Consider the following 26,316-nt stretch of genomic DNA (forward strand, 5'->3'; position numbering starts at 1 on the left):
GAGACCTTTGTTTCAGAGAGTGAGATGACTGAGATTGTCAGATCTCTAGAGTGGCAGCAAGCACTCCATTGGGAAGAAACATTTTGGAACTTGGGCAGAAGTATTGTTGGAGAAATGCAGACTATTATCACTCAGGTCTGAGGAATTCTGCTCTGTTCTGTAGGTCAAGAAACTCTACTTGATCACTATATTCAGGGTTTAAGAAGCTCACTGGAAAATCATGCTTGTTTCACAAGAGAATGATATGGGAAACAAATTACAACTTACTGAATAAACAATATATGACAAAAGAAATATCTTTCAAATGACCAGGATTTTCAAATAGACCTACCAAGCTTGACACAACCCCCCACCTTTAGAGGCTGGCTTATTATTTCAGGCACACAGAAAGACATTAAAGAAAAATAAATCATAAAGCACTTTCCTAGTATGTACTCAGTTTAACCCCTAGTACAAAAAGAAAAGAAAGAAGAAAGAAAGAAAGAAAGAAAGAAAGAGGAAGGAAGGAAGAGCAGGAGGGAGGTGGGAAGAGGGAGAGAGAGAGAGAGGAAGAAGCGGTGAGAAGCAGAGAGAGAGAAAAGAAAGAAAGAAATCTAGTACAAAATCAAGGATAAAATTGCTGGGCAATTTTCTATGAGCTTCTATTTGAAATTACAACTAAGTTTTCCTCCACGGACTAAGAAACTGTGTGTGCAAGTACAAATGTGTGTATGTATATGTGTGTATGTGAGTGTGTTAATAGTATGGTAATAAGTATTGAGTTATATAAATCTCATCCTTGGAGTCAATGAAAATTTTTAAAAATCTGACTTAGAGACTTCACAAATAGCTGGTAAATCAACCAATTAAAAAATGAATTCTAGTGGATTCTTAGGCTCAACACCAGGCATAAATATGCACATTCAGTTCCTAATCATAGCATAGACATTTGAGGCCATTAGTATAAGCCTAGGAAGCCTGAGTGGTGACAAGGAAGGAGAAACAGATGCATATGTTAGCACTGATGAATAGGCTAGAACAAATTCAGGGAAATATTCCATCCAGCTTTCTCAGAAGGGAAGCAAGGTTTCTATGATTATGATTGCTCACAGATAGCCTGGACAATTGGATGCTGCGTTCCAGCATTTTGGGAAATATGGAAGCAGCTGGTAGGAAATGGTGACTATAAATATCAATTCAAAACCTCTACATAGAAGATGCTCAGGATGGATCAATTGTTTTATTCATTCACTTATTTAAATAAGCATTCCTGCAGTGCCTCCGGTGCCTCATGCTTGTTGTTGCCCATCAGGGGAACAGGAATGAATAGATCGCACCAGTTGAGGCTCATGGTCTTAGAACCCAGGATGCCTTTCCTGATTTCCCAAAGAAATATTTCTGCAAAAGCCCCCAAAATGACAATATAGAGTGCCACAAGAGGGATTCTTGCTTCTGCCCATCAAAAATATCCCTGGGGTTCCTGGCAGCTCACTCCCACCTTCTCAAGTACATTGGCAAGGGGAACTGAGAAGAGGCCAAGAATGGCTGGGCCCTGAGGCACCAACAGGATCTGCAAATGCTCAGCTCCCTCTTTTGCAATTGCTAGCTGTGGCAGCCCTCATATTGGTCCCCACGGCCTGCACTTTCTATTTTTCTGCTGTGGTTTTCCTAGATAGCAAAAGAGATTTGTCTACTGTAACTAAGGTTCTTAATCACCTGACCCGACAATAGTGACATTATCCTGGATTATCTGGGTGGACTCAAGGTCATCACATGAGTCCTTAAAGTCAGAAAGTCAAAAAACTGCCAGCTGTGTGTGCACTGACCTCCAAGGCAAATCATCACCTATCAGTGATCAAGCTAGCAACATTTGTGTGAGGATTGCATCTGCTTCTGCATTGGCATGACTCTACCATGTGCAGCCCTGGTCGATTTTGCCTTTTGCTAAAACGGTGATATTTTCTTCTTCTTGGACATTTTTACATTCATTTTGATTTTTTAAAAAATACTACTATGCAATATTATTTATGCTGATTGCAGCACATTTGGCAACCCCTTCAATTTTGCTCCCCAGGCAAGTGCCTCACCCTAGTAAAGAGTGAGCAAAGCTGGGAAGGCAGTAGGGCATCAGGCAGAAGCAGGGATTTAGTCCAAGTTTAAGATCAATGGCTGATGTAGATCACATGGGCTTTGGTAAAATGGTTTGTTGCTTTATGTTTTCTAATGTGGAGGGCTTAATGGAAGGCTCTCTTATTCCTCTCTAGTCTCAAACTTCAGAGTCTAAAATTTTATAGATAATGTTGTATCGTTATAAAAAAGTAGCCCAATTCCTAAACTTATCAACAGTTCTTAGTTGCATAAAGATTCAGGAAAACTTAATTTTATGTTCTATAAATCTGTCCAAAGTATTTATTTACTCACATCAACTTCATTGTTAAATTAGAATAATTTTACTGCTGAAAAATCTGTATTGCTCCCATTCTGCTGTCCAACACACCTATAAAGAAAGGTGAACTGAATTTAAGGCTTTGGTGAAATTTAGGGAGAGCTAAGTCCATACCAACTCTGACTAGATTGTGCAATTGAGGTCAAGCTATTTCTGCAGCTCTGTGAAGCTGGTAATACAGCTTCTGGGAAATACTCCCTGGCATGTGTGGTGCCGGTAACAGAGTGGTCACACAACCCTCTGTTCTTTTGAAAGGCCACCACCTTGGTGAGCTTCATTTTCTGCCTTCATAAAAGGAATGCTGGACTCCAAAATGGTGCTCAAAGAAAACACTCAGTCCCCCAGTGGCCAGCTTCATATTTAATTGGATCATTTTTACAATAAGGGAATTCTTTTTCCCTCAAGTTCTAAAAATAGCAGGAGACTATGTAGTTTGGGCTATGGATTATTGACAGGATGCTTTGTCCCATTGGCTTTTTCACTTTGTTTAGTGGGAAGATAATATTATTCTATTGTCAGATTGATGCTGGTTCCTTCTGGCTGTGAGTAGGCTTAACACAAATGGTATTCCCAGGGCCAATTGAAACCAGCTGAGAGAAATTGTTACAGATCTGGACCAAAACAGAGTAAAAGTATATGCCACTTGCTTTGATAAATTCACACCATTTATTATCTAGTACTGAGGGTTTTAAAAGCAAACGCTCTGTGGAGTTTAAGCAATCAGCATGTGATTATCACTTAATGACTGAACATTCTTGACAGCTCCATAATAATTAAAATGCAAAAAAAGGAAAGGCAATGTCATGAGAGAATTTGAATTTTTAAACAGCCAGGTTAAAGTATGAGAAATGTAATAGTCTCTCCAAAAAATGAATCGTTTCCTTTTCACTAGGCAGTCAGTTAGAGCTCCACTAATTCAACAGAGCACACAGAACTGGATGAGTCAACCTGAACCCATGAAAACACTTAATATGCATATTATGATTGTGCACTTGACTTTACAAATCCAGGACTAAATTATACAAGACTTTTACACTTTGTGCCTGACGAAGACGGAAATATAAGGAAACTGCCCTGTAACTGTAGAATCATTTAGTGAGGCAACAAGCAGAGAGAAATCATTGGGGCTGTCCCTCAAAGTTCTAAAGGAATTCTCTGATACATCATGGTGCCAGGGAAACAGGGATTGGTCCACCAACTCTTACCCTCTCTTGGGGCTGGTCCCAGAAAGATAATGTTTGGTCTTGCCACACATCAGTGATGGTGCCTTTATGCACTCAGACACAGTTGTGCCCATGACTTACAGCTCATTCTCCTCTGAGGAAGTACATCAAACCCAGTTGGTAGGGAGGCCAGCCCTGTCAGCACATCACAAAAAGGATAAAGGCATGTCACTTTCCTGGGAGCCATCTAGAAACCTAACCAACCATTTCCAGGCCCAAATTATAGATCCTAGAGCAAAACTGGAGGGCCTAGCCTCAATGTACTCTGCTCTTTCAAGTTTACCAAGAATCAGACTTGGCTACTATATTGGAAGCTGAAGGGATATCAAGGGCAGGGATGGTGAATGGAGGGACATAACACAGGAAGCATGCTTCAGCAGGCGATCTGGGGAACTGGCATCACTGGACTTTAGTGGGCCATAAGCCTATTCAGTAGATTTCATCCCAGGGGATACATTAGAATCATGAGGGTTGCCCTTGGTAGTCCTAACTTGGAGAATCTGATGAATTGGTCTGCGGTGTAACCTGAGTACTAGGACTTTTAAAAGATCCCCAGGTGATGCTAACATTTAGTTGAGGCTGAGAAACACCAAAGTAATGCTGACAGGTTTATGGCACCTTTGGGAAGCTAGCAAATGTCAAGCACCAGCAAGTGCGATGGTTGAGCTTGATTGTGTCAAGTGGATTGGTTTGGGAGCCACCCAAGTGATTGGTGGAACACATTTCTAGGTGTGGCTTGGTGGGTTGTGGAAGCGTGACATTTGGGTATATATCTGGGCCCTTGCTCTTTCCTCCCTGGCACTGTTCTCTGCTTCCTGGCTGCCAGAAAATAAGCAATTTTGTTCTCCCATGCCCTTCCAGCATGATGTTTCTGCCTTGGATCCAGCCAACCGTTGACCAAATCTTCTTAAAACATGAGGAAAAGATAAGAACCAAGATACATCATGTAAAGGTACAAGATCCCAACGATGAATGTAACTGTATTGCATACCTAAAATGTACCAATAAACTTAATGAAAAAAATCTGATGAAAGATACAGGGAATCTGAGTTAAATCAAGAAATATGAATGAAGCCCAGGCTTGCTCTAGGTAAGCACAGGAGACAGTGAGTAGATAAAGTTTTCTTTAAAGAAATACACAGCTGAACTTCTGGAAGTATCTCAGCATTTATCAAAGGACACCATTCCACATTTATTCATATTTTAGATTGCTAAATAAAACATAGTTACATATAAATTTCAGACATACAAATATTTTTAGCATAGGCATATCTCAGGTATTACAAGGGATATGTTTTATAATAAGTATGTGCCAAATACTGAATGAATCATATGTGTACTAGAAATTACTTGTCATCTAAAATTCAAAGCTAAGAGTCCATCCCATATTTTTATTTGCTACATGTGGCCATTTTATTCATTATCATTCTAATTTGTTACATAGGCATATTTATTTATCTCAGGTGTCAGGCACTGAACTAAACATTTAGCGTACTGTAGCATATTTGATTTTTCCAAAAATACCACTGAACAGATCTATCTAGAGGTTACCTGGCACATAATAAAGACTCTTTAAATGTTTACAATCATTAGTGTCCTGATATTCTAATAACTTGATTGGAGGAAGGTCTTTGAAATACCCTTGTATCCAGCATTCCACAATTATACATTTAACCAACTGAGGACCCAAAAGATTTGGAAAAAATTCTAGAACGTTCCAAACAGCAAAACCTAAGTTTGCCACAAACTGAGCCCTATGCCGAATCCACACAACTGAAGTAATGTGTGGCCATACCCTGCTGAAGCCTTCCTCCATTTCACAGATCCTGTCTTTCTCTAGTACTCATTTGAACACAGTTTGCCTTGTGTCTATTTCCTGCACTATATATTAAGTCCTATTATGGTTATGTCTGTACTAAACAGGCAGACATTTTTCTTACCAGTATTCTCTAAAACAAGACAGTATAACAACCACTTATGCACCATTTACATTGTATTGGGTATCATTTCTATAATTTAGAGAAGATTTAAAGTGTACTGAAGGATGCCCATAGGTTATGTACAGATAATGCACTATATATATATATATATATATATATATATATAAAATAAAAAGAGACCTTAACATCTGTGGATTTTGATATCTGTGAAAGGCCCTGAAAGCAACGTATAATGGATACTGAATGATCATTGTACTCATATTAAAATAAAACCAAAATAACACTTACTATAGGAATTTCAGGTTCAGTTCTTTAAAGCCACAAGTAAATTAGTTTAGAAGACAGCAGGTAATTAGGGACCTTTGTCCTGAACTATGTCATGACTTCCAGATTTCTTGTTATTCCAACTGCCTGGCAAACAGCTTGGCCATCCATAATTCTCAAATCTAACGGTGAGGAGATAATCTGGCTATGCCATGGAGATATTCACCAGGCCATAAGGGTAGCCAATTCCTTATTGTTTTTCAAAAAATACTTTACTCAAATAATTTATAGTAACAAATACTTACAGGAAATAATTATACTAAGAAATACTATAAAAGTACTAAAACAAGTATATAAAATTCAAACAGAGAAAGGAATGAGATAGTTTTATAAGTAAAGCTAGACTGAAGGTAGCTGGCATATGGCAATTTAGTATAAAACATGAACACATACAGGTTTCCTAGCAGTAAAGACAAAAAGGGAAACTCAACATATTTATGGATTCCCTATCACATAAGAGGAAGCATACTTTATCAGGGAACAAAACTTTTCTCCCTGGTAATGACATTAAATTCTCACTTTGCTATTTAATAAATAAGTCTTCCAAAACAACATAATCAATCAGGTCTATTTTTAAATCTCACTAATACAGAAGGATTCTGGGTTCCAAATATTCTTAAGGATAAAGCCCCCGAATACAAAGCAGTTGAGAAACAAATATTAAAAATTTGTTTAAGGAAGAAGTTCCAGATTCTTGTAACTTCAGAAAAGATCGTGAAACACAATGAACAGCCAGGCTTTGTCAGAACCCTTTTTTTTTTTTTTTTTTTTTTTCCGGTATGGGGCATCGAACTCAGGACCTTGTGCTTGTGAGGCAGGCGTGCTAAATTTTCAGCCCTGTCAGAACCTTTCCTTATTCTCACAAGATATTTCCCCCCCTGGAACATTTGCAACATTTTATAAGCATTTTTCGACTGGGCTGCTTTTTCCTGAGAACAGATTTCCCTAGCACAGGGCATGGATCCTGGAGAGGCATGCTACCCTGGGGCTGTATTCAGGCCCAGGCAGTCAGACCTTTCGGCCTGCTTGCTCTCCTGCCTCCAGCAAGGTTTGCTCACTCCACCTGGCCAAGGCCAAGGACAGAGGCATGGGGCATTTCCTGAGAAGATTGATGTCAGCCTCTTGGATGAAGTGGCTAGAATAACTCCCAATCCATTTGGCTTTTGCTTATTGTCACTTTTCTTCATCTGCTTTCTCAGTTTGAAAATTTTAAATAAAGCAAACAATTTGTAACAAAAGCTTGTGGACATTCTTTCAGTGAATGATGTTGGTTACTGAACAACATAGATTCCTTTTTAAATAGGAAGACTATGAGGATCGAAAGTGCATTTGCTCAAAACTGAAAAGTTCAGCTCAATCAAAACTACAGCCATTAAGGGCCAGGGGTTTAGCTCAGTGGTTCTGCTGCCTGCCTCGAAAGCACAAGGTTCCGAGTTCAATCGCCGGTACCAAAAAAGAAAAACAACAACAACAAAAAACTATAGCCATTATGTCCTAAGAGAGGAGAGGAAGGCCACACATACAAACAATATATATCAGGCAGTGTCCCTTAGGTCACTGGAGGCATGCCCTTACAAGGGATTGTGAGGGACTTCATGGTGGTTCTCACGCAAACACATGCAACTCCCTGAGTTCCAGAAAAAGGATTGTTATAAAAGGGGCAAGACCGGCCTCTCCCATGAGAGCAGAAAAATCTGCTGCCTGGATTGAGATGTGACCATCCCCTCTGACACACACTTCTGTCACTGCCATCTGTCATTTGCCATGAGGTCCTTATCAGAACTGCACCAATGCAGGTACCATGCTCTTGAACCTCCAAAACTGTGAGCCAAATAAACCCTTTCTCTTCATAAGCTGGCTGCTTCAACTACTGTATTACAGTAAGGAAAATCTGGCTAATATAAGCAGTTTCCCTCTAAATACTGAAGTCCTACTTATCTTTCAAGACCCAGACTAAACACCACTTCTTCCATGAAGCCACCTCAGAATTCTCCAGGCATGGTTATTAACCATCATGGCATTTTATACAGACCTATCTCACCTCTCACATTGTATGAACTGCTTCCCATTCTAGATTACACAACTTCTATTCTGACTTCTCATCTTTGTTTCTCCAGTGTTGAGACAATATCCAGCCTAAATGCAAAACAAGTATGAGTTGAATTGAATTTGAAATCAATTCAAATAAAAAGAAGACCTGAGTTAGTTAAAGGGATATAACAAATCTTCTAAAACCAAATGTCTTAAACCTTATTTGGAAACAAACTAGTATAATTCCAATTACTCACATGGTATCACAAATGATTAAAGAATTCTCAAAATAAAAATAAGTTTGTATTTGTTTCAACTATTTCTTTACATACAGCACAGTCCCCCTTAAAAAGGTAGAAGTCTCCAAATCAGAGAATCAAAGAACACAAACCTCATATAATACTACATATTTTTCTTAGGGCTACTTTTTTTAAAGAAATTGAGAGAGAGGGAGAGGAAGAGGAAGGGGGGAGAAGTAAAGGGGGAGGGAGGGAGGAAGAGAGAGAGAGGAAGAAAGGAGGAGGAGGAGAAAGAGGAGGAGGAGAAAGAGGAAGAGGAGGAGGAGGAGGAGGAGGAGGAGAGGCAGAAAGCTTTTCAAATTAGGTCCAAATTTATTATATGCTTGTACATTTGGTGTTAATGTATAGCTTTTATTATACATCCTGTTGTTTGTAGATAATAGGCTATGTTTAAATGTTTTGACTCTATAGACTTGCCCAAAATAGCACAGAGTAGAAAACGTAAAACATGTTCCCTCGCCAGGTAGTAATCTACAGACCATTCTTTTAAATTTTTTATTCCCTCTTCAATTCAGCACTGGGTTTTGTTTTATTGGTAAGAATACAGTACGAATAATTTATTCCAGCTGGTTTTCTAACTTTGGCAGTACCTGGCATGTAACTGCTTTCTTTCTCCCTGGTAATGGCAGTTCTTATACAGGCCCTCAATGGCAGCTACCCAAAATGGTAAAGGTCAAAACACTGGGCTGTGAGGTCTCTTTGTCTTAGACCTTTGTTAATGCTGGCCCCTGAATTTTGGGGGGAGAAAATTGAGGTACAGTGGTGTAGTCACTTGCTCAAGCCTGGCAGTCTGTCCTGAAGGGCCAGCTCCAAACCACCACTCTCTCTTGCCTCCCAGGGGAAAGGCCAAGCTCTTCCAGAATGGATTAGCAATGTATGGCCACTGCATGAGAGATGTCATCTCCATGGATGCTGAAGTCAACCAAGAGCACTCAAGAGAAAAAGAGACAAAACACAGACCTAAGCCTAGGGAGCTAAGAGAAAGTCAGTGGGTGTCAGTGATAAGAAGAATAGACAATGGCGCCAGGTTTATGAACCTCCTGAGTTTTTGTTCTGAATGAAGATAAAGGGACATTTGGGTTATTCATTCCCCTTGATCTCCTTTTTAATTAACATGATAAGTCCCTTCTCTAAAACTTCACCAGCTACTACTATCACCTGACTCAAGGTTGCTTCCTGACATCATCTTATTCTTCACCTTCAATAGAAAATTGCAGGTCCATCAATTTTGCCTTTGGAAAATATCTTGAAGCCTCACTTTCTTTCATCACTATCACACTATCTGGCACTATCACTGTCGCAAGCGCCATCAAATCTTCCCCTGCCCACCCTCCAGCTAATAACGGCACTCCATATCCTCACCTCTAGTCTTCAGTCTCTGCCTCCACACTGCCACCAGCAAGCCTTTGTCACAGTGGAAGTTTGGTCTTAAGGCAGTCATTGAGGGCATTCATTCCACAACTCCAGGGGCTCCTATATGCAATGTATCTGTGACTCCAAGGGTCCAAGAGGCACCTTCCTTAGAATAAAAAGAGAAAGTGCCCCTGGGTCTATACAATGTTGCAGCTTTGGATGTGCAGGCAGAAACACATAGCGAAGTGGGTGGCACTGCTCATCCAGAGGTGATCCAACTTGGCATAAATCTCATTTGGATTCAAGGAGGACCAAAAAGGGGAGAGGGGATTTAAGAGCTTGTAGAAAACTGTATCAGTGTTGGAAAATATCTAGGCATTCTTTTCTTCTTCTCCTAATTCTTTCCAGGTAAATACATAGGCAAGGTTGTATATTTCTATATGTCCAAATTGTTTCATGTTTCCACACACCCATGGAAAGCTATTCATGAACTAGGAAAAGCACAGCTCAGTCTCCTGTGTCCCTGGAGTACCAACCTGCCCTCGGGAGTACAGAGTCTCTGTCCCTGCCTGGTCTGGTTATCCTCCCCACCTAAGCCATCACTCCAAGCAGCAGCCACACATCGCAGGAAGAAGGAACAGAATAAGGGTGAACCCTACCCCAGGCCAATAGTAGTGGGCTCTTGCCTTCTTTAGCTCTCTGCCCTGGTGCTCTATGCTGTGGCCATCTCAGGGCTTGGCCAACACACACTCAGCCCCCTTCAGTCTCAGCTCTTGTGGCAGTGGTTCTCAGCACTTTCTCAATGCCTGTCTCGGGCCAGTGCCTGAAGAAGTACTCTACAGTTCCTGCAGGTATCTTTCAATGCAGTCCAAGCCGCTGGCATCCTCCACTCAGCCTTGTGACTGCTATGTTCAACCCCCCTCTCCTACTTGACTACATGTCCTTTAAAATCAGGTCTGGGACACTTTCGTGTGGCACTATATTCCCAGAGCTGACAGAGTCTGGCCCATGGGGACACTGGGTAGATGCACTTATATCTAGTGGTTGCATCATGTCAGGTAAATGAGTAAATGCATGGAGATTGCTAATGCTTTGGTTTATGCGATTGATGTGATTTTCATCTCTTTTCTGGCCAACTGCCACAACCTCTTCCCTGAACCCTCAAACTAGTCTCTGCACGCTGGCCCACCCTCTGAACTGCCCTAAGAGTTGAGATTAGCTCACAGAGTCCTGTCAAACCTGCTCAATCCACCAGATGCCCACAGTCTGCAGGACACACTTCAAGTTCCTAACTAAGGTATGGTTGGCTCTTCATCCTGAAGCCTCATCTCATTTTTTTTTTTCAGTTTTCCATGGACCCCAGGTCCTATTCTCTAAGGCCACCTATACTAATACCTGTTCCCTTGCTTTATAAGGTCAAAACGTTTTTACCCTTTCTCAGCCTAGCAAACCTCCGAAGCTAGAGCATTACATCTGCTAATGTTTTCTGAATCCCAGGGCCGAGTTACTTAGCAGGCTTCTACCCTGAGTTTCAACAGCTCTCTGTCCCACCCCTTACCATAAGGCAGAAGGCCTTGTTGTGCCATTAGTTATTTAGTTATTTGTTGCTAATCTGAACTCTTAAGGGCGATGTAAGGTTTATTCCTCTATCTTCAGTGCTGTCCACAGAACCTGATAAATGAAGTTAACACAAATGAAAGAACACAGCAACAACTGATTGAGATCTGAAAATAAGAACCACAGTGGGGGAGCGGGAAGAATAAGGTGAAAATCTTTAGATAAGACATGAAACCCAAGACCCAAGTCTAGCTTTGCTGCCTGATGTGTACTGTATTTTGATGACTACATAAAAAATGAAAGGAATCAAGGCTGGGATGTAGCTCAGTGCTGGGGTACTTGCCTAGCAGGCTGGAAGCCTGGACCCAGCAAAACAATGGTTATCTCAGATGGTCTCAGTATTTTGGGTAGTCTCCAACCAAGGTTAGTTATTTGAAACTCAGTGGACCAGTCTCTGTGGTTTTGTGACTGGAACAGCAAAAATCCAAACTTTTTGCTTTTGGAAGAGCCCTTCTTAGAAGGGTTGAGCATGTGTGGGTGCATGCGTGTGTGCATGTTACCATGTTTCTAGCTTCTGTTTCTCGGTTCTCTAATATCTTTCCTGATGTACGAGGCTTGACACAGCTTGTACTAGACAAGAGAATGATATGCCTGAGTCAGCTTTCCTGGCTTCTTTATGGAGCTCTCACACTCCAGGATATTACTTTCCTGCCTTAATAATCTCTGGGTGATTATTCAAACTAGCCAAACCTGAGCCTGCTCACTCTGCCTTGCCTGCTCCTTCCCATGAAAACCACTATGAAGACTCTTACCCACACTTCCCTGCTCTGCCTGCCTCCTAACTGACCTTGGTGCATCCTTATGTGGCCGCCATGACATAGTGTGGCCCCTCCTCTTGGGAACTCTGTGTAGTAAACTACCTCTTCTGTGATCTCATCTCCTGCTCTGCCAGCCTATGTTACTTTTTGGTGAATACACCATATTTTAGCAGCATAAGTGTGGCAGTGGATTCAGTTGGTAGTGATGAAGGATTTGATTCTCCAGTCATTAGAGAACATGGAAATTTTGGTTTTCTTCCTTGATAGGGAAACATTTCCAACACTGAAGAGATTCTACATGTAAACAAAAGAAGTTCCTTCTGAATTATAGTGACTTGCAGCTTAGATATTGTTTGGGGAGACTCAGAAGTCAGCTGACCACATTCCCAAGTGCTGTCTGTCACCTGATGTGCTCTCTATTTCTAACCACATGGTGCTAATGCCATGGGCATCACGTTCCTCTCTGTTTGCAAGACATCACTTTCTGGGCTGTAATACTGGCAACTTGTCACTGAACTCCCTAAAGAGGTTGTCAAATTCTGCTGTAAAATGCTCATATACAGCGGACTGAACAGTGATTTAAATGTAGGGCATCTGAGCTGTCTTACGTGCCAAATAACAGCAATGACAGATACTTCAAATGCATTAGGTCAGCACACGAGCTTGTGGAACGCCCATCAAAGCCCTGGCAATGTGAGAATAAAGTGTAGCTGGCCAGGCTTCTGATGATGGCTTTGAGGGATTTCACTCACTCCTTATCCAGGTCCTACCCCTCTTTCCCCTTTCTCCACTGAAGAGCAATGAGAACTGTTCTGGTATCTCCCCTCTTCATCATGTCACTTCATAGCTGAGCTATTGGGATTTATATAGTTTGAGCTGGGGCCATTGCTGATTCCTATGTCCTCAAAGCCCTGCCTGTCCCAGAACTCAAAGAGAAATGTCAAAACTTAGCTCATCTTTGACATGGTGCCCTAGAAATTGAAGCAAGTATTTTGAAAGGATAAAATACTCTGGCTGGAAGAACATAATTTAGAATCGTTAAGTTACTATTTGGCAGGATGAAGAAAGTCGCGGGATGACAGATTTTTCCTCCTATTATTTTCAGAGACCTAGATATGATTCAGATTGCCTTCATAGCCTGGAAAATGGACATACTGATACTTACTACTACTTTAACTCAGTCTCTTTTGCTGTCTCTAATGAGTTGACTGGGACCCTCAGAACGATATGTCCCAGTCTCAACTTTCAGTACCTCTGAAATATCACCTTATTTGGAAAAGGGGTTTTTGAAGATGTAATTAAAGATCTTGGGTTGAGATCAATTTGTGTGTTTGTTTGTTTGTTTATTTGTTTGTTTGTTTGAGGCAGGGTCCAGATATGTAGGTCAGGGTGGCTTTGAACTTACTCTGTAGCCCAGGCTGGCCTGGAACTCGTGGCGATCCTCCTGCCTCAGCCTGAGATCAGTTTGTTTTAAGGGCCTTAAATCCAATGACAAAACGCAGAGAAATCACAGAAGAAAACACACAAGACAAGCTATGTGATGACAGAGGTACAGATTGGAGTTATGGTGCCATAAGCAATGAAATGTCAGAGCCATCAGAAGCTGAAGGATATAAACAGTACCACTCTGCCATAAAGAAGGATAAATGTGTCACTTGTAAGAAAAAGTATGCACCTTGAGACCATAATGTTAAGTGAACTAAAATCAGACACACAAGTTTAAATACGTCTTGCTTTCTCTTATATGGGAAACTCAAAATAGAAATAAAGAGCAAAATAAAAGAAAGACAATAGAAATAGTGAAATAACATAAGCGAAGGGGACCAAGAGATGGAGGGAGGGGGAAAAGATGAAAGGGAAAGGGGATTTAAAAAACAGGATAAAGATGTGTTATGTACATGTACCAACTCCCCACGAGGAATGTGCTGCAAACATGTATGTATGTATAAATAAATTAAATAAATAAATAAATACATATTTTTTTCTGATTTTTTAATTGATGTAAAAAGATCTGCATAGCAGGGCACCATAACCAAAGAAGCTGAAAGAGACAAGGAAAGAGTCTCCCTTAGAAACTTCAGTGGGAGTGTAGTTTTTGCCAACACATTGATTTTGGACCTCTGACCTCTAGAACTGTGAGACTACCATGGTTCTAATGTACCTAGTTCCTTACAGCAGCCATTGGAAACTAATACTATTATTTGTACATTCAAAGTCCTGAAGACACAAATAATAATGTACCAAAGTGTGCTTATCTCAAAATATTTGAAAAACACTGTGCTCAACTTGTATCTACCAAGCTTTATTTGGCTCTTTTCCCTGCAAGCAGACAAAGCTATCCAATCAAATGTTATGGGACACCAAATGGAAAACGGGATTTGTGTTCCCAGCAAAGCCTGGTGGTTCATCTGCCTGTTCTTTTGTATTAAGGAAAGCCTGCTCTTGTGATTTTCAAATTGTCACAGAGAGGGGATGTCAAGATCAGCCTGGAACCTTTCCAGAGCTGGCAAACCCATTATTCCCTTTGACAGTTTTACCTCTTGTGGGTTCTTACTGAGGTTCCCTTAATAGTCCAACTGAGATTTCATTGCTCTGGCTATTTTAAAAGCCATCTCTTAACCAATACATAAGTATTCTTCAAAATGTACCTTACATGTTAGATTCAGAAAACTGCAACATCAGATTGCACAATCAGACACAGTTCAAGAAAGACCTGGTTTGCATTATTTTGAAAGACAAGGCTACTATACCCAACTGTTACATTATACCACTGACTATTATTGTTTCAGAGAAATTCCAACTTCCTTTAATATCTCAGAACTGACAAAATAAGGGTAATATTAAGTGACTTCTGCGATCATACTCCAAGCCTCAGAGCTCCATTTAGGTCTGCAGAGTTCAAAATACTTACTGGTTTCTTCTTTTCATGACTTGAGATTTTAGCAGAAAAGCCAAACAGCTGTCTCTGAATTCTCCCAAATGATTAGAAAATAAATGAATGGGTATAAAATAGAAGTGTAACTGTCAAAAAACTACATTGCTTGAGCATAAAATAATCCTTAGATATACTCTTTTCCTCAAATAATTCTTCAAAGATATGGTCACCTTCTCTATGGAGGAACATGTAGTATTGGTTGAATATTTGGCAACCAACATATTTTTATTTTTTTAATATATTTTTTAGTTCTTTTATTGGTACATTTTAGGGATACAATTCATTTATGTTTATCATTGGGTGTTTGTACCTGTACATGATGTATCTTGGTCCTTATTTTTTCCCCATTACCTGTGCACCCTTCCCTATTTACATAGATTTCATTTCCATTTTTTTCTTTTCTCATAGTTTTTCCTTTCCCTCTTTTACTTTCCCCTTCCCCTCCCTTCACTCCTTCGTCTTTGGACCTTTTTTCCTATTTCAAATTATCAATTATTCATTTTAATCATTTTAACTCTTGTTTACACTGTCAGTTTCTCACACTAGAGAAACTATTTGGTATTTACACATGTGTGTCCTATTTATTTCACTTAAGAGTATGGCCTCGATATGCATCCATTTAGCTATAAATGACTAGTTTTTCGTTCTTTATGGCTGAGTAGTACTCCATTTTATTAAAAAAACACATTTTCTTTATCCAGTTTCCAGTTGATCAACCAAGATGTTTTTAAATAATAAAAATGTCAGTAATTAATCAGAGCATGAGATTTTTAGTACTTGTTTAATTTGTGGGAGCATGAAGAGGAATTTTCAACTGATAAGTTGGGCTGCATGACCACTCTTAACATCTCAGAGCACTGGCGGCCAATGGTGATTCAGACTTGTTCAGAATTAGCATTTGAGTAAAATGGAGATGACACAGAAATCTTCTGTCTTCATTTTTTCACATGTTTACTTTTGATATAGAAACCTAAGCTGAAAACATCAAGCTTCCAATATACATACATGACAGGTGCCCTCCAATAAACTATCCCAATACGTTCCAAGGAACCATGTGTTTTTCAGCTCAATTCATGGAGTGAGCCAATCATGCAAACTCTTACAGTTCCTAGAATTTGGTCTCATTGCCTCTAATCCTCACCAGCTTTAGAAGGGAGCCACATGAACTTATTCACACTGAGGCACACATGCCTGACATCATTTCACTGGATACACATATAAAATATTCAGTTCCTTTAAAGATCAAGAGATAGGGTGCAGTATATACTTGGACCACAATGCTTGCACCATTTCATCTGATGTCTGTCAGGAAAATAAAAAGAAAAGCAAAAGCAAATGTTGAACGAAGTACAGTATTAAAGTATGTAAAAGTAGCATTAAGTCTAAACCTAAATCTCATGAAGAGCAGCTTGATCAAGTGTGAGCAATATACTAAATCAAGTCCCTGGCCTGGCCCTAAATGTCACTGTGGCCATTACCCAATGAAGCAGAGACTTCAGTGTCACATGAGACACTGAAGGTCTCCAGCTTTGTCCCTAGTAGATGACGGATAGCCGGCTGCATATGGAACAGAAGAGAGGGAGGAAAACTGCTCCCTCCCTTGACTATCTGCCTTTCCACAGAATGACAGCACTTCACTGAGAACACAGCAATGACTCTTTGAAAACAAACAAAATGGCAGAAAGATGGGAGAAGGTGAGATCTACAAGACTTATTTCCATTCAGATTAACCTGAAAGTAGTAATTACATTCTGAGAGAGTTTATACAGAAAACACTAATCATGCCTGTATGGATCTACCTGCCCCCACACATATAATGTGCTAAGTACTCTTACAGAAAAATGAGTGGGGAATATGCCCTGGGTTCTCATGGGTTCATTTCATTTATCTTTATTTTTATAGCTTCTTTAATAAATTGAAGGTCAAAATCCAACTCTGGGCTATTAATAGATCTACCAGCAGTCACATTTGCCACACCAGAGAAACAGACATCACATTCTTTCCATCAAGCATTGACGATAGCTTCCAGCATTCTGCACCCTTGTTTAAATATAAAAAAGGCAATGGGTCCCTTAAGGCAAGCTTTGCAACATATTTTACAATGTTGTTGCAGTTAGAGAAATAATGCGTATTTGGAAATCTGGTTTAAAAAAATCATTAGAAATGACACAGTGGCTGAGGCAAAAGTCAAATTATACAGAGCAAAGGCTAACTACTTTTTGAACACTTCTAATATACCTTCCCCTACTTGTCCTTACAGATATCCAGCATGGAATTTTGTTTGCCTTACCTTTTCAGCTTTATGAACTATAATTAAATTCTCTTTCTTTATATCTCGTAATCTTTTGTCCTTATCTTTAAATCATGGTGACTAAAAGACTTTAGAGAATTGGAGGCTCCCAGTGACCTAAGCTAATCATTTAGACAGAGCTGCTACTAACTGACCCTGGCTCTTGGGGTCTTCAAGATAAACTCACCAGAGTAAAAATCTTGCTGTTATATCTTTTCAACTTGTCAATGAGAAGTAGCTGAGGACAACTACTAAGATGAACATATCAATCTTTTTATTTATTGTGGTTAAATGTGCATAACATAAAATTTATCATTTCAACCATTTTTCACCATACAATTCAGTGGAACTAACTACATTCACATTATTTAAAACCATTACCACCATGTATTTCCAGAATTTTATCATCTCTTCAAACTGAACCTGTGTCCCCACTGAAATAATGATTCCTCACTCACTTCTCTCCCAGCCCCTGGCAAGCACCATTCGACTTACTCTTTCTATGAATCTGACTACTCTAGGTTATCTTGTATAAGCAGGACAATACAATACCCAGCTTGTTTCACTTAGCACAATCCCTTCAAGATTCATCCATACTGCAGCACATGTCAGAACCCCCTTCCCTTCCAAGCCTAAACAATAGCTCATTGCATGAGGAGACTGCATTATGTTTATCCATCCATCTGTTGGAGGCCACTTGGGTTACTTCCTTTTGCTACTGCAAATAATGCTGCTATGAATATGCACAAACAATTATCTCTTTGAGAGGTTGACTTCACTTCTTAGTGTACACCCAGGAATGGAATTGCTAAATCAGATGGAAATTTTACTTTTAATTTTTTGCTGAGTTACTATACCATTTTCCATAATGGCTGCATCACCTCCTAGTACCATACCAATACATAAGAGTTCCCGTTTCTCCATAACTTCATCAACACTTACTTTCTTCTCCTTCCTCTTCTTCCTTTTCTTCTTCTTCTTCTTCCTCTCCTCCTTCTCCTCCTCCTTCTTCTTCTTCTCCTTCTCCTTCCTCTCTGTCTCACCCTCTGCCTCTCTCTCTTTCTTCTCTCTTCTCTCTCTTCTTTCTCTCACAGAACTGGGCATTGAACCTAGGGTCATCACTCTGAGCTTCATTCCTAGTTCTTTTTTATTTTTAACTTTGAGACAGTCTCAGTAACTAAGTTGCTAGGCTTCAACTTGTGATTGTCCTGCTTCAGCCTCCCACCGAGCTTGGGCTACAGGCATATACCATCATGCCTGGCTACTGCTTTCTGGTTTTTTGATAACAGCCATCCTAACGGATAGAAAGTGGTATTTCATTGAATTTTTGATATCTATTTTCCTAAGAATGTGTGATATTGATCACCATTTCATGTTCCTATTGGTCATTTGCACATCTTCTTGGAGAAAAATCTATTCAAGTCCTCTGATCATCTTCCAGTCAAGTGCTTCTTTTTCTTTTCTCTTTCTCTTTTTTTGCTGTTGAAGTGCAGTAATTTTTATATATTCTGGTTATAAATCTCTTATCAGATATATGATAAGTTTGCCTTTCCACTCTGTTGGTAGTATATTTGATGTATGAAAGTTTTGAATTTTGAAGAAGTCTAACTTACCTGTTTTTTCCCTTGTTACCTGCTAATCTTCTTTTTAGGTTAAGAAACATGAATTATTTTTTCCTTTGAAGTGAAGAGATATGAATAGTCGTAAAAATAACAAGGGATGCCACCTCGATTTGTATCAAAACTAAGACTGTGTTGAGATCTTACTGCTTTCACATAGAACAGATGTTCTTGGCTTACTTTGCTTGCAGTACATGTAAAAGGAGAGACTGGAGGGTCACATAACACACATCTCCTTGGTCAGCTTGGGCTGCACTAATATATGATCATACACTCGGGGGATTACACAACAAACATTTATTTCTCTTAGCACTGGAAGCTAGGAAGTGCAAGATCAAGGTGCCAGCAGATCCATTGTCTAGTCAGAGCTCACTGCATACTCACGTGGCAGAAAGAGAGCAGAGAGAGCTCTCTGGGGCCCTTTTCTACAGGCACTGATCCCATTCATGAGGACTCTGGCCTTGTGAACTAGTTACCTTCCAAAGTGGCCAACTTGTGACACCATCACATTGGGATTAGGGTTTCAAAATATGCATTCTGAGAGGATGCAAACATTCAGTCTACTGCACATATACTGCTCATACTCAAATGTGAAGAACTCAAGAAACTTTCTTTCATGCCATTATACTTTATAGTGGCTTTGATTTTGTTACTTAATACATTGGAAGTACAGAATAGGAAAGTTGTGAATTCCTTCCTAATAGAGAGAAATTAAAACCCTATTCCAAAAGAAAACTGGAGAAGAAGATTTGAACAGCTCATCTATCACTCATCTTGAAAATCTCTCGCTTAACCTGGAGTAAGAAAGTTCATTCATTTATGTGGCTTTCTCCTTGTATCTAATACAATAAAATTTGCCATTTGCCACAATTTTATTAAAAGTTTTCTGTCACTATACTATGCAAGCTATAGGATATGCTTTTAAATATATAGAGAAATGGGGTGGGGATGTGGCTCAGTAGTAGAGCACTTGCATAATGTGCAAGAGGCCCTAGGCTCAAGTCCCCAGGACCAAAATATATACATATATACGTATATATACATATATGTACATATACGTATATACATATATATATGTACATATACGTATATATATGTATATATACATATATATACATATATATATGTATATATATATATGTGGAGGTATTCCTAAAGTAGTGTCGCATTAGTGTTAGAATATTGCAAATACAAATCTCATTGCAAAAAATTTTACCTGTAAAGTGTCAGGTAGTTACTGGCTTACCAGGAAGAAAAAAATATTCATTGCCTCTCCCTTGGAGGAAAAATACTGCGCTGTCTGTATTATCAGTTGTCCAAATGGCATTTTATTTATGAAGAAAAACAACATCAAACTTTTAAGGTCATCATATGTAGAAACTGCACACACAAGAGTAAGATTTGCTAATACTCTCTGCAGCCACCTTTCATTACACTACATTTTAATTTCTGCTCCTTCAGTGGGCTGGAGGGAGCCAATGACATCTTATTCTATCACTTGACATCAGTGGATAGACTTTCTAGTACTGGACTGAATTCTCTTGTGTCACTTAATGTGATCTTCAACAGAACAATTTATACTAGTGATTATACAGCTATTTGAGAAAAAAATCACAGTGTACCAAATTTCAAAAGACCTAAACCGTCAAGAGCGTGTCCTTCTTGGGTTTAAAAAGTGAGGCAAGTTTTTCATTAAGTAAGAAAGTAATAACATCTTAGCCTCAATCCAAAGCTCAAGATTAACTGTATATCGTCTAATGCTATGAAATTTTTGGTGCAGAACTGAATGAAGTTGGAATACAATTGAAACCCTGTAAATGACCTCAGCTTGGTTCAGGTTTTGTGTGGCCAGTTCTTCCATGTTTGTCAAGATGCACAGTTGCCCCTGAGGTCTGCTGACATTCCATCAAGCTGCAAGCCAGTCCACCACCTCTGAATGGCAAGAAACAGCTCAGGATGCCTGTCCTCTCTGAAACACTGGCAGGCAGGTATTGTAGCTCAACTGTTCTTATTTTTTGTTCTCTATGTGCAAATGACTGATGTTTCCATGGAGTCTCTTTTTTTGGAGGGTTCATCAGAGAACATGGCATGAGTGTTACAAATCTGGATGAAACACGATCCTATCCCAATAGAGAATACTCTTATTAGGCAAATAAAAACTTAATATTGAGGATACTTGGAAATTTGTGCTAATTATGTCTTACGTAAGCTTGAGTTGGGTGATCATTGGAGCATTTCAGAGGTTAATTATCAGTAAAACCAAAATACCTTGGCTCTACCAGTTTCTAGAAATATGACCTTGGCAAGTTTCTTTAACCTCTCTGAGATTGCTTTACCCCATATACAAATGATTGATACTAATACAGTCTTTGTCACAGGAGTGTCATGAATGTTAAAAGAAAACCTATTGAGACTTTTATCTATGGCAAAATGAGTACTCAGTGGATAGTGGTCATTATCCTCATTAACTGAAACACACTTCACACCTAACTGTAGCATTCTTCCCAAACAACCGTTAGTCTATTCCGTTTCCAAGTTCTTTTCCAAAGACAACTAACTAAATAAAATAACTCAAATAAGATGGTCGACATCCGAAGCCAAGTGGGACCCAGGATTCTGGAGCCTGAAGTTTATACAACTTAAAGAAAACCAATTTGAGAGCAAGAATACATAATCGTGGATGCAGAATTAAAGTAGATACGAGGTCTTACAAGAAGCTGCGCAAGTAAAAAGCTCTGCAGTTTCAGGAATATTAATTTGATGGTAAATTTGTCTCTGTACAACTTTTATGTGAGTGACCCAAATATTGTGAGCCGCACCTGCTGAGTGCAGTGTGATTGGTTTCCACTCTTCTTGGAAAAAAGTTTAGTAGATGGATAAGGGGAAGTCAAAACAGAGGTTAATGATGAGTTAAGATGGGGCAAACCCATGCAGAGAGAGAAAAATATTTGAGTGATGAAACACAACCTCTACAACCAGCTACAGTGATTGTTCCTAAAAGGTGGTCTATGTGTTCAAGCCAGCCAATGACTAACACTTCAGCAGTGAGGACATCCCCCTGAGAAACCCCCTGCTTGTGGGTCCAGGTAAGACCAGAATCCTCTCTTTGAGCCCACACAGAGAGGAAAACATTCAGGACAGGTATCCTTCTCTGGTCCTGACTAGCGAGCCAATCAGAGGTCTTCCTGAACTGACAGGAAGCATCATGTCCATGACCCTGTTAGTCTTTCACCTCCCATTCTGGACAGAATATTGCAGATTTAGAAAATCAGTATATAGCCATCCATTCCAATTTTAATTATGAATAGAATAACAATGCGATCACCAGAAAAAAACTCACTACTCTGGCTCCACTAGCTGGGTTTATGTTGAACTAGATTAACAACAACAATGAAAATGCAAAATGATACAGGTGCTTTGAGAAAGCAATTAAGATTCATGTGCATGGCAAAGGAAAGTTTTATGTTGCTATTTTTCAGCATTCATTTTTTAAAAATTTTATTTTAATGGTACATTTTAGGTATACAATATAATGACATTCATCATTGGAAATTTGCACCTTTACATAATCTCTCTTGGTTCTTATTTTTCCCCCTTCCCCTGCCCTCCCTTCAACCCCTCCATTCCTCCCTATTTACAAACACTTTGTTTCCATTTTTTCGTTTTCTCATATTAATTCCATTCCCCTCTTTCCTATCCCCTACCCCTCTCATTTCCTCTTCCCCTTTGCCCCTTTTATTCCTATTTCACATTATCTATTATACTTTTTAGTCCTTGTTTGCACTTTCAGTTTCTCACACTAGAGAAACTATTCAGTATTTACACTTGTGTCCTATGTATTTCACTTAAGAGTATCGCCTCAATGTGCATCCATTTAGCAATAAATGTATCTAATTTCTCATATTTATGGCTGAGTAGTACTCCATTTTATAAAGAAAAAAACATTTTCTTGATCCAGTCTCCAGTTGATAAGCATTTGGGCTGCTTCCAAGTTTTAGCTATTACAAACTGCGTTATGAACATGGGTGCAGATATATCACTTTTAATTCTTTGGGGAAGATCCCCAGAAGGGGAATAGCTGGGTCAAATGGGACTTCCAGTCCTAGTTCTTGAAGGTATCTCCTTACTGATTTCCACAGTGGCTGCACCAGGAGACACTCCCACCAGCAGTGGAGCAGGGTTCCTCTTTCCCCACAGCCACACCAGCATTTGTTATTGGTTGATTTCTTGGTAGCAGCCATTCTTTCTGGGGTGAGGTGGAATCTCAACATTGTTTTCATTTGCATCTCTGGAATGACCAGTGATGTTGAACATTTTTTCATATGTTTATTTGCTATTTCTACTTCTTTGTCTGAGAAATGTCTGCTGATTTCAGATGCCCATTTTTGGATTGGGTCTCTAAATTTGGGAGGTCTAATTTTTTGAAGTTCTTTATAGATTCGAGATAGTAGACCTTTGTCTGAGGGACTGCTGATGAAAATTTTTTCCCACATTTTGGGTTGTCTCTTCACACTGTTGGTGGTTTCTCTTGCTATGTAAAAGCTTTTTTGTAAGAAGAGATCCCACTTATTGACTGTTCCAGTTCATGGGCAACTGAGGTTTTGTTCATAAAATCTTTTCCTACACCAATGTCTTCAAGAGTTCTTCCTAAACTCTCTTCCAGCCAGTTTAGTGTTTCTGTTTTAATATTTAGATCTTTAATCCATTTAGATTTCAGTTAAGTGCACGGTGAGAGATATAGGTCTAGTTTTAGTGTTTGACAAGTTGAAACCCAATTTTTCCAGGACCATTTATTAAAGAGGCTATCTTTCCTCCAATGAGGGTGTTTGGCTCCTTTGTGGAAGATGAGATGGCTCAGTGTGTCTGGAGTACTTTCTGCATCTTCTAATCTGTTCCACTGGTCCTCAGGTCTGTTTCTTTGCCAGTACCATGTTGTTTTTATCACAGTAGCTTTGCAGTATAGTTTCAAATTGGGGGGTTGTGATACCCCCTGCCATGTCTCTGTTACCTAGAATTGCTTTTGCTATTCTGGGCCTCTTCTTGTTCCAAATGAATTTTTTGGACTGTTTTCTCAAGGTCCATGAAGTATGCTGCTGGGATTGCAATTGGGATTGCATTGAATCTACACATCAATTTTGAAAGTATGGCCATTTTCACTATATTGATCCTTCCTATCGAGGAGCAAGGGATATCTTTCCATTTTTTGATATCGTCTTCAGTCTCTCTTTTCAGAGTGGTATAGTTTTCAGAGAAGAGGTCTTTGAGTTCTTTTGTTAGGTTGTTTCCTAGGCATTTCACTTTTTGGATGCTATTGTGAAAAAAATTGTTTGCCCTATTTCTCTCTCAGTGAGTCTGTTGTTCGTGTAGAGGAAAGCTATTGATTTTTGTGTGTTGACCTTGTATCCAGCTACTTTAAGGAATTTGGTTAGTAAGTCTAGAAGACTTTTGGTGGAGTTCTTGGGGTCTTCTATTTAGAGTATCATGTCATCTGCAAATAATGACAATTTCACTTCTTCATTTCCTATTTCTATTCCTTTTATTTCTTTCTCTTTTCTAATTGCTGTGGTTAATGTTTTCAAAACTATATTGAACAGGAGTAGTGATAGCGGACATCATTGTCTTGTTCCTAATTTTAGTGTGAAGGATTTCAGTTTTTGACCATTTAGTATGATATTGGCTGTTGGTTTGTCATGGATGGCTTTTAGCAGATTGAGGTTGAGGCCGTCTATCCCAATTTTTTGTAGGGTTTTTATCATAAATGCATGTTGGATTTTGTCAAATGCTTTTTCTGCATCTATTAAGATGACCACATGGCTTTTGTCCTTGGCTCTACTGATGTAGTGCATTACATTCATTGATTTGCGTATGTTGAACCATCCCTGCATCCCTGTGATTAATCCCACTTGGTCAGGGTATATCATCTTCTTGAAGATTTTCTGCATTCTATTCACCAGTATCTTATTAACGATTTTTGCATCTATCTTCATTAGTGAGATTGTCCTATAGTTCTCTTTTTCAGTTGGGTCTTTCTCTGCTTTGGGGATCAAGGTGATGCTTGCTTCCAGGAATGAATTTGGGAGTATTGCTTCCCTTTCAATTTCATTGAAGAGTTTAAACAGTAGGGGCAGTAGTTCCTCTCTAAATGTCTTGTAGAATTCAGCAGTGAAGCCAGCAGGACCTGGGCTTTACTTAGTTGGTAAGTGTTTAATTATGTATTCAATTTCATTGATTGATATTGGGTTGTTTAGAATTTTTAGGTCTTCTTCATTCAACTTTGATAATTCATACATATCTAGGAATCTGTCCATTTCTTTTGTGTTTTCCATGTTATTGGTATATAGGTTCTTGAAGTAGGTATTGATGATCCTCTGGATTTCTGCTGGGTCTGTCGTAATTTCATCTTTTTCATTCCTAATTGCATGGACTTGGGCCTTTTCTTTCCTTTTTCTGATAAGATTGGCTAAGGGTTTGTCGATTTTGTTGATTCTTTCAAAGAACCAACTCTTGGCTTCATTGATTTTTTTGTATCATTCTCGTAGTCTCCATTGCATTGATTTCTGCTCTGATTTTTATAATTTCCTTTCATGTATCTGCTTTGGATTTGTCCTGCTATTCTTTTTCTAGAAGCTTGAGGTGCAGCATCAGGTTGTCTAATTGGGCTCGTTCTGTTTTCCTAATATGAGTATTCACTGCTATGAATTTCCCTCCTAAGACTGCTTTCATTGTGTCCCATAGATTCCGATATGTTGTATTGTCATTGTCATTTAATTGTAGGAACTGTCTGATTTCTTCTTTAACTTCCCCTGTGACCCATTGGTTATTCAGAAGTGTGTTGTTCACTTTCCATGTGTTTATGAAATTTTTGTGGTTTCTTTTGCTACTGATCTCCAATTTCATCACACTATGATCTGATAATATACAGGGGGTAACTTCAATTCCTTTGCACTACCTAAGTATGTTCTATGAGCAAGTATGTGGTCTATTTGGGAGAACGACACATGTGCAGCTGAAAAGAATGTGTATTCTGATTTTGTTGGTTGGAACACTCTGTAAATATCTGTTAAGTTCATTTGTTCAAGAGTTTGATTGAGTTCTACTTTTTCATTGCTTGTTTTTTGTCTAGTTGATCTATTTGTGCCAGTGGGGTATTGAGGTCCCCACTACTACTGTATTAGTACTTATTTGATTTTTCATGTCTGTTAGTATTTTTATTTTATATAGTTGGGCGCACTAGTGTTTGGTGCATATATATTTATGATTGTCATCTCTTCCTCTTGGATTGTTCCCTTTACAAGGATGTAGTGTTCTTCTTTGTCTCTCTTTATCAGTGTTGGTTTGAAATCCACTTGATCTGCAAAGAAGATAGCTACTCCTGCTTTTTTTCGGGTTCCTGTCACAGGGATTATTGTTTTCCACCATTTAACTTTCAGTCTATGGCTTCTTTTTGAATTAAGTATGTTTCTTGTATGCAGCATATTGTTAGATCTTGCTTCTTGACCCAT

General features: G+C 39.1%; 1 protein-coding gene across 10 annotated transcripts in view; it reads right to left on the bottom strand.

The window, feature by feature from the left end:
- Frmpd4 (FERM and PDZ domain containing 4) overlaps window positions 1–26,316 on the bottom strand; it is a 1,030,958-nt gene that overhangs the window by 335,918 nt on the left and 668,724 nt on the right. The window lies entirely within an intron of this gene.

This window comes from Heterocephalus glaber, unplaced genomic scaffold, assembly GCF_053883595.1.
Source record: "Heterocephalus glaber isolate CG9 unplaced genomic scaffold, H.glaber_assembly_v1.0 deba00001594, whole genome shotgun sequence".
Taxonomy (NCBI): domain Eukaryota; kingdom Metazoa; phylum Chordata; class Mammalia; order Rodentia; family Bathyergidae; genus Heterocephalus; species Heterocephalus glaber.